The following is a 10,024-nucleotide window of genomic DNA, read 5'->3' as shown; positions in this document are numbered from 1 at the left end:
AGCATAAATTTAGACCTAAGATTATTTATCCCCCTTGTGTCTCATAACACCAAAATCATGTCCTCTCCTAAATGCTTTCAATGAAAATATGTGTTAACTTAGAGTTTTAAAAATACTTAGACAAGCTCTCTCAAGTCATGAAGAAGTGTTTAGTTAAATTAATTGCCCAATTTTTTGTTACAATTAATAAAACTCAATTTTTAGCTCTAACCCTAATGTGGCTATGCAAGGCTTGTAAATATATTTCTATCTTACTAGCAAAACTATTTATTCAACATGCAAATATCAAGTTCTTGCTCTATTTTACCCAAGTTCTATACTCAACCTAGCCCTCTCAAGCATCAATCAAGTGAACCCAACATGTAAATGGTGGCTAATCACTTAGAAACATTAAGAAAAGAGTAAAATAAACACATATATATCATTAATCACAAAAAGAGAGTAGTAACAATGTTAATCTATACAAAGGTTCTAAATAACCCTAGAACAAAGTATTTAGCTACCCATAATCATCTAAAAGATACAAATACATAAAATATTTAGACCCATATCAGAACATAAGAGAGAAAAGGGAAGAGGAACAAAAAAATTGAAGAAAATGAGCTTCAAATGTCTTCAAAACTCCATTCTCTATCCACCTCTTCCAATGCCCAAACGCTAGCACACAAAGCTCCAAATGGTTGTTCAAAGTCTAAAGAATGCATTTTGGGTCGAGCTCTCAACATATATATATGTCCTAGCCAAACAATTTCTGATAAATAAAACGCGGCATTTTTCTAACAGCGGCAAAAGTTGAGAACGAAAGTCGCGACTTTTTGACAATTTGGAAGTTTTGAACTGTTTCGTAATTAACAAAATTTATCTTTTTTGCACTTGATTTCTTCATCCAAAAGCCTTCCAAAAATATCAACAAAACTCCAGAAATGCATCTAATCAAATCTTAAACCAAAATAACATAAAATTAGGCCAAAAATATTAAACTAAAACTAATAATGCAAACCCAAAGCAAAATGCACATTTTCTTAATTTGGTTAATAAAAATATATATAATTGAGCTAAAATGGATTAGAATCTAAGGAAAATGTGATGAAATAATATGAAATTCTAGAGGTTAACATGTATAATGAGATAGATATGTTGATAGGGCCAAAATACTAGTACAAGTGTAGAAAAAGGAATTGGTTTCAATGTATATATATGCTGACATATATGTTGATGTTTCAAATATGTTAGGGTTGGTTTCGATGCAATGCAATAAAAATTACCTCCTCTTTCTGTTTTGGTGAAAAAGGAGTTGAGGAGTGATTTTTATTATATGGATATTCAAGTGCATGTGACGTGTTTTAGTGATAGTCTTAAGTCTAATGGATATGGTCCGGATGTTAGGAATAGCTTTTGGCACTTGTTATGGGTTTTAAACAACCTTTTGTGTGGAAATTGTAAAAATTGGTAAAAAAATGTGTTTGGGTGTCTAATTTCTTGGTGTGACTTGTTTTGGAAGTAAAACCCATGTCATTAGCTAGTTTATGAAAAGAGCTTTCCATAAACACCTATATCATGTCGTTCAAATGTTGGACGGAGAATCAAAACATGTTGAAAGTTCCTCAATTCTGCTGTCATTTACGTGCAATGTGCCATGATGCATGGCGCCTGAGTTGCAGCTTGTGGAATAGAGAGTAACACACTGCGGCGTAGCGTGCATAAACCGCAGTGCATTGTCCTGTCTCATAGCAAACATGTTGTTTTTCAATTGATTTTGATTTCTTTCACTTCTCTGAGATATCCCATATTTTCATAACTTATTTTTACTTTGATATAAAAGATTATAATTGATTTAAACTTATTTTGACTATGAAAACTTGGGATTCCTTATTTTTAAAAATTTAAAACTTGGTAATCTTCTTAAAAGGTTAATCATTTGATTACCATGAGTTTATTAGTTAATTGTGTTTAGTAGAGTGAGATATTACATAATAGTAGGGAACAAAAATGATGAAGAGGAGGGCAACTAGCTAGAGTTGCAGGGGTGATAGGTGAGTCTTCTAAGCTAAATAGTAATAGGAAAGAGACAATTTTTATTATTCTTTAAATAATTTTTAGTTTATCAAATTGATTTTTGTAAATATAAACAATCATAAAGTTTTCTATGATAACTAACTTTTATCAAATTAATTTTTATAAATGGACTTTTAACAAATTGAATTATGAGCATAATTAATAATAATTCTTGTAATATAATTTTTATTTTCAGGAACGACTCTTCAATTTTAAAATGTGGACTTAATGATAATTAGATTATACAAAATTTTACTAAAAATGAGTTAAAATTTAACATTTCCATTCACACAATTGTGACTGTGCGAATCTGAGGTCTAATTTAAGTATTTTAGTGTCATGACCATTTCAAATAATTTGTAATAGAGAATATCATATTTATAATTGTTCGAATCAATATTTACAATTCAACTATTACCATTAATTTAAACTTTTGATATCTAAATGTTATTTCCAATTTTTCTCCACAATCGATCTTTAAAATATAAATTAGTCTTTTACTCGACTAACCTAGTTATCTTATTATATCCAATTGGTTTGCATGCGTTGTATATTGCAGGAGATATAAAGAACAATTTCTACTTCAAGATGAGTTATCACTGTATAAATTAAAATGTAAATGTGTTTTATTTTAGAATTTATTAGCATACTCATATAAATAACAAGTGTTTTTCTTTCATGATTTTTATCATTTTAAATATTAAAAATATAAATAACATCTAATTTTATCTCGGAATATTTCACTCAATGCAAATTAAAATATAGATAACAACTTGTTTTATTTTATATTTAAATATCCTGTGCATATTAAAAACTTAAATGACATATTTTTCCCCAAAATTTATACCTATACACTTTGTGCATTATAAGTTATCCAAACATTAAAAACTAACATAGAAAATATATAGATAAAAAAATATGTTAAAATGATATAACAATATATTTATATAAAAAAACCATAGATCAAAATCAAATTCAAGCATTAGATTTTCACTTTTTTTCCTCTCTGAAATAATGGTTAGTATGTGAGAAAATACTTCAAGTAGTTTTTTTTTTCAACAATTTAAATTACAAGGTAACGTTTTGAGAGATAGATGTGAATTTTAGATTTAAAATCCTAATTTAAAAGCTCATATATTTAAAATTTTTTTGGATAGTGTAAACAATTTTAAAGGAATAAAAAAATAAGTTGAGATTCGAAACGAAAATAAAAAAATTAATTACATTGACTTCATCTTTATTTTTTTAATTGATGAAAAACAAAAATGAGAAAAAAGAAAAGATATAAGAGTGATAGAGATATTGAAAACGTAAGTAAAAAAGAGAGTTAAAGTGGCTAAAATTTTAAATAATTTAAATGTAGAAAGAATTTAAGATTATAACTAAATTACAATAACAAATATATTTAGATTTAAATCAAACCTAAATTTAAATTCATAAATTTAATAATCATTAATACAATACAACATTAATAAAAAAAAATTAATGTCGCATGGTAGTGAGCGTGAGCATGTTTCATCTTCATTTGCTCTACTGTCTTTGTTGTTATTATTAAGATGTTGGTATTGGTGTTAGTTATAGCTAACACAAAACGTCAAATAACATAATGTCGCATGGTAGTGAGCGTGAGCATGTTTCATCTTCATTTGCTCTACTGTCTTTATGTTTTTGTATTGAATTGTGTGTGTGTGTGTGTGTGTGGGGTGAAACTGATGTGTGGAGACTTGATACTTAAAGATTTCTTGATATGGCATTTGAAGTTAAAATAAGGATAAATGGGCAAAAATATTCATAAAGTAGTTAGCCACAAGTATCCAATATCCTAAAATGATAAAAAGGGCAAAAATACCTATAACGTTATATGGATGGGTGCAAAAGTAATCAGATCATTAACTTTGACTGTTAAATATTGAATATGCATGCCACGTGTCAGTCTGTGCTGATGTGGACTAAAAAGGGGGCAACATACCCATGAAGTCATCAGCAAGAGGAAAAATACCCATAACGTTACCAAAGTTGGTGCAAAAGTGACCAATTCATCCAATCCCTTAAATGTTGACCGTTTAGCTGACACCTAAGCAAAAGTTGACTTTTTTTTTTACTGATGTAGACAAAAAAAATTCTTAGATGAAATTCTCTAGAAGTTAATTGGTTATTGTATAAATATCATATAAGAAAATATCATTTTGACTGAATATTAAATTAAATTGCTTGTTTCTTTGCACCAGTGGTGAAAGTCATTTGAAAATTTTGAATCTATCGTGAATGCAATTGCTTAAAATTGAGACAATGTTTTTAAGCTAGATGTGCTCAGTCTCGATCTTCAATTTTGAACAACTTATCTCACTATGTTAAATTTCAGGTTTTGTAGACAAGAAAACTGAGTGGAGAGGGAGAAAGGAAGGGGGCGAGATACGTGGTGATAGAAAGAAACTATATGGCATTAATTTTGATGAATTGGTCACTATTGCACATGCTAAAATAACATTATAGATACTCATACAATGATTGATCAACATTCATAAAAATTTATTTTGAAATATTTTTTATCTACATTAGTGAAAAAATGTCAACTTTTGCTTAGGTGTTAACTAAAGGATCAACATTTAAGGGATTGAATGTATTGATCACTTTTACACTAACTCTGGTAACGTTATGGGTATTTTTACTCTTGACCGATTACTTTGTGAGCATTTTTGCTCTTTTTTTAGTTTACATTAGCAAAGACTAACACGTGACATGCACAGTCAGTATTTAACGATCAAAGTTGATGGTCTGATTACTTTTATACTCATTCATATAATGTTATGGATATTTTTGCCCTTTTCGTCACCTTAGAATACTAGGTGTCAATGGCTAACTACTTTGTGTGTATTTTGCCCCTTTACCCTTAAAATAATGATAGAAAAATTTTTTTGTCACAGCTTAATTTTTTTTCTTGGCTTCTTTGCAAGATCCTGCATTGAAAAAAATATACTTCATTTGTTATATAATTTTTTTAACCAACATTTTGTATATAAGTTAAACATTATTGTGAGAATTTGTTGCTCTTTTTTTTTGTTAAATTATATTTTTTCTTAAATTTATAAAAAAATTTCTTTGTGTAAAAAACAAGTTCGGGATGCTATGACTTAAAATTATAATGTTGATAGCTTATAAATTTAAAGGTTAAATAACAAAATGACATTTAAACTATAAGTCTAAGAACATATACATTCTTAAATTTTAGTGCAATAATGGTCTCCTTTGACTTTTAAAAAACAATACAATGTCACCCTTACCATTAATAAAAGTAAATTTAATTTAACCATTTGTTGATCAGAACAGAAAAGGAACAAGAGAAAAATTTAATGTGCTTAATCAATATTAAAAATATAATTGATATATAAAAAAATTAGGTTAAAGCATATTTTTTCCCTTGTACTTTATTTTGAGGAGCGTCGAGTATTCTGTACTAATAAGTAAAACATTTTTTCCTTAAATTGTTTTTCAGATGAGCGAAAAATCCCCTTTGCATTAATGGAGGGGTTTTTGCTCATCTAAAAAATAGTTTAGGAAGAAAGATACCTTACTTATTAGAATAAGGTATCCAACACTTCTAGAAAGAAAGAAACTTCAGATTGCCCAGGCTCCCAAAAAAGAGTTTAGTGACAAATTGTCACCAAATGATATGTTATGTTACTAGAAAATGATAAAATTAACATATCACTAATGGAGGGTATTTTTGTTAATCTAAAATCTAGAAAAAAGTGTCTCACTTTTATTTATAAATTACCCAACACTTCTTGAAGAAAAATAAAGGAAAAAATTGCACTTTAACCTAAAAAATTACAAGTCTTATAAATTTTTGAAAATTTAATTTCAATTGTTAATATTTAAAAATAATTATAAATTGTGGATGAATATATATATGAATAATAATATTTTAATTTTTAATATTAATATTTTAATAATATTTATTAAATTTTATTTTAATTAGATTTCAGGGTACCCAGCACTCTTAAAAAAAAGTGTGAGTAAATTATTATTAAAGAACACGGTTAGAGTCCTACTTGTTATTGTGCGTGGGTTTCACACACAAGCTACATCAGTAAAAAATGACAAAGTTAATGATGACTAATGGAAAGAGGTTTTGTTTCATAAAGGAATGGTTCAAGGAAAATCTGTCTTTATTAGTGTAAAGTGCCCAGTGTTCTTCAGAAAAAGTTTAAGAGTAAAAAATGAATCCTTACCCTAAAAAAATTAGATACTTCATCTAAAAATAGAGGGAGCAGTAATTTTATAATGTCATTACATTAAATGCATTAAGCATTTATTATATCATACTACCACACAAATATAGGCAAAATCAATGGCATAACCTAGATAATATTATTCGAGATAATATTAGTGTGATCTAAATCTCAACTCAAATAAGCTTGAAAAATTTAGAGTTAAACTTAGGAAAATTGAATTTTTATTAACTTGACCTCTAAAATATGGCCAAAATATATACTCCCTTTATTATAAAATGTAAGACATTTTTAGTATTTTAAAATGTAATTAATGTGTTCTTTTTCAAAAGTTCCCATAATAAATAAATCAATTTTATCTTTATTTTAAAATAAAATACTCTATTAAATGAAGGTAATATGAAAAAATATAGTTTGAAGACAATTAATACTTGATTGAGGTGAGATTTAATTAAAAATACTTTTATTTTTTAATTGCGGGAGTACATGTTTATCATACTAAATATTAATTAATCTCTTAAAAATTAGTTCATTTGTACTCAAAAATCATATATATTTGAGTGTATTGTTATATATATTTTCTTAAAAATTAAAAAGATTCATTTTATTTTATTTTTAATATGTAAATATTTTAAATTAATCTAAAAATGTATTTTAATATTTATTTTAAAATTCTAATGCCACATTTTTTCTTGAAAAAAATCAAGACAATGCAAAATTTTATTCAGGATGGACGAAACATCCCAATGCTGACATTAAATTAAAATATAGGATGGCTATGGCATGAATGATGAAGCGCATAGGACATGCGTGGTCAATTTACTAAAAAGCTTGCTTAGCATTGGCTTATACTTATTAAGAATTGTCTTAGCACCATGGACAGCTATATATTGTTGTATCCCACGTGCAAATAAAGAAAGGTTGTAGATATTAATTCTTGATAAAAATGATATAGCCCCCCAAATGTTACAAAAAACGTAGTCTAAAGGGAGATTTTCAGCAATTTAACTAATGTATTACAGCCATCTATCCATTGAGGTGTTTGTACTTTTTATTTTGTTTAACTTTTTTCACTCTTTATTGATTTGTAACAAAAGATTGCATTTCATCGCCATTTATTTTTACAAATATCTATCTTTCTTTATTTACTGTAAAAGACTATTGGGTTCACCATCATATGAGTTATTAAAATATCTATCATGTTATTACCACAATTTTTTTGCATCTTTGTTTCAAAATGTTAATCATTTACTGAGTAATTATGTTTTATTATTATTTTAGGCATATAACTACTTAATATGTTATAATTTGCCACCATCTAACAATTAAGAAGAAATTGTAAACAAAAATCCGTGACTAGTTATTATATAACACCCTTTCCCACCATTCTTATACCTTTATTAATAAAAATATTGTTTTTAAATTTTACAATTTTACGCTTTAACTAATTTTTGACCAAATTATTTAATTTACGTTAAGTTGTTTAATATGTCCTTAAGGAGTAGAGTATGATTTACGTGATTCATTTATCAAAATTTTGTACTTAGGATAAAAACAAATGATCAACAAAATTTAGATTATTTTTAAAGAGCAAGACTTATGTATTTAACCTTAATATTTAATATACTTTTATCCAATAAAATTAAAACATGTGAAGTTTAATCTATTAATAATATTAATAGTTGTTATGGAATAAATAATCAATAAAACATCCACATGTTTTAATTTAATTGGAAACAAGTTTTTCATTATATAAGATTAAGATTTAAGTCTAAACAAGCATATTGGAATATAATTATCATCATTCTTATTATTCATTAATTATTAGCTGTTAATTATGGCTGAACCTGTCGAATCAACCCTTTTAAGCCATAAAATAACTAGATTGGGTGGCTATTTTGGAGTAAAAATAATAATTTGAGCTTAAAGGGCCAATATTTTTAAGCTCAAAAATAAAAGGGTTTAACTCTTTCGGGCTAGAGCCAGCTGTTTTAAACTGTTTTATTTTTTTATATTTTAATCTAAAAATAAAAGATTAAATATATAATTGAAAAAAATGAACATCTTAGATTCATTTTTCTCTCCTCATTCATTCATTAAGATTCAAGTGATAATTTAGCCAAATCTAATTTTTATTGGTATTAATTTTAATGTTACTATTTGATATTAGACCTGGGTGTTTAATTTTTTTATATTTGTTATGGTTTGTGAATTGATTTAATCTATTTTTCTAAATTTAATCTTATTTGTAATAAATTTTTTTAGAATTAAAAATATTTTTTAATTTTAAATTGAAAATAAAAAAAAAGGGCCAAGGCCTTGAGGGCTAGGGCCAAGCCTTATAAAAGACAGCCTTAAGATAGAATTGGGTTTATTAAGACCAGCTTATTTAAGCTCTTGCCTTTCAAGAGCTAACTTTTTTTGGACCGAGCTAGCTTTAATTGAAAACTTATTAATTGTTATAAGACTATAAATTTTACAGCTTTTTTTTTCTTTCCTATTTTCCCCCCTAATCACAGAATTCACTTTCACCGTTTGACTTTAGACAAATGAAGGAAGGATCCTATACGGAAAATCAATGAAACGGTGTACGTGTTTGCTGTGTGAAACGTACGTATTACGGTTTAATTTTTCCGAATTGACGTAGGTGACGGGTTTTATGAATTTCTAGCTGCTGTAGAAAAGATTTTAATGAAATACAATAAATTGGTTACATGAATCACACAATTTTATTGTGCCCTATCAGCAACTAAACCTTTTAGAAATATGCTTACCAAGAGATGTCATTTAATAACTTTTATAAATGGTTTTTTTTTTTTTGGTTTTCCTCTGATCTTCTTAACATGCATGGTTTAAAATTTCTGTTTTACTCTCTTTATAAATCCAACTAATCTCAAACAATTTTTTACTATTTTTTTTAATAGATGTTATGTTCACTTTTTTTCCTCATGATTATTATGGATTTTATCTTTTTTTGTATGCTGAAAAACATCTATTGTCATATCTATGTGAGATTCGACAGAGTTTTATGTTGGCTACTGAGGATCTAATACAAACATCTTTCTCCTTTTTCTAGGCTTGAGATTAGCAATAAAAATAAGTGGAGTGAATAATAGTTCATTTTATAATAATAAAAATGAGAATAAAAAGAAGATAAATATGGAAATATATGTTTGGTACCCATATGAAAAAAACTAGCATACATTACATTACCAGGGTACTATATTTTTTGATCAAAAGTACCAGGTTTACTATTAGTTATACTTTTTAATGATAAAAACTGGTATAACTTATTTTTTAAATAATTTCAGTTGATCAACTGATTTTTTAAATATATACAATCATAAATTTTGCTTCTGATAACTAACACAATTTTTATTTTCAGGAATGACACTTAAATTTTTAAAATGTGGATAATGATAACTATATTCTACAAAATTTACTAAAAATGAGTTAAAATTTTAAAATTTCCATTCAGACCAAATGTGAATATCTTGACCTCTTCAAATAATTTGTAATTGAGAATATTGACTCTTCAAATATTAATGCTTGTAAATTAGGTGTTCAACTATTATTGTAATGGAAAACAATGACCTCTTCACATTATAGTATGCGAATCTTACTTGTAAATTAGGTATTTAAATAACCTGACCTATTCAAATAATTTGTAATTGAAAATATCATATTTATAATTGTCTGAATTAATATTTCTAATTCAACTATTATCATTAAATTAA

The sequence above is a fragment of the Prosopis cineraria genome, unplaced genomic scaffold (genome assembly GCF_029017545.1).
Source record: "Prosopis cineraria cultivar Desert tree isolate PC_DT_omini unplaced genomic scaffold, ASM2901754v1 PC5, whole genome shotgun sequence".
In the NCBI taxonomy this organism is placed as follows: Eukaryota; Viridiplantae; Streptophyta; class Magnoliopsida; order Fabales; family Fabaceae; genus Prosopis; species Prosopis cineraria.
Note: the sequence above shows the minus strand (reverse complement) of the source record.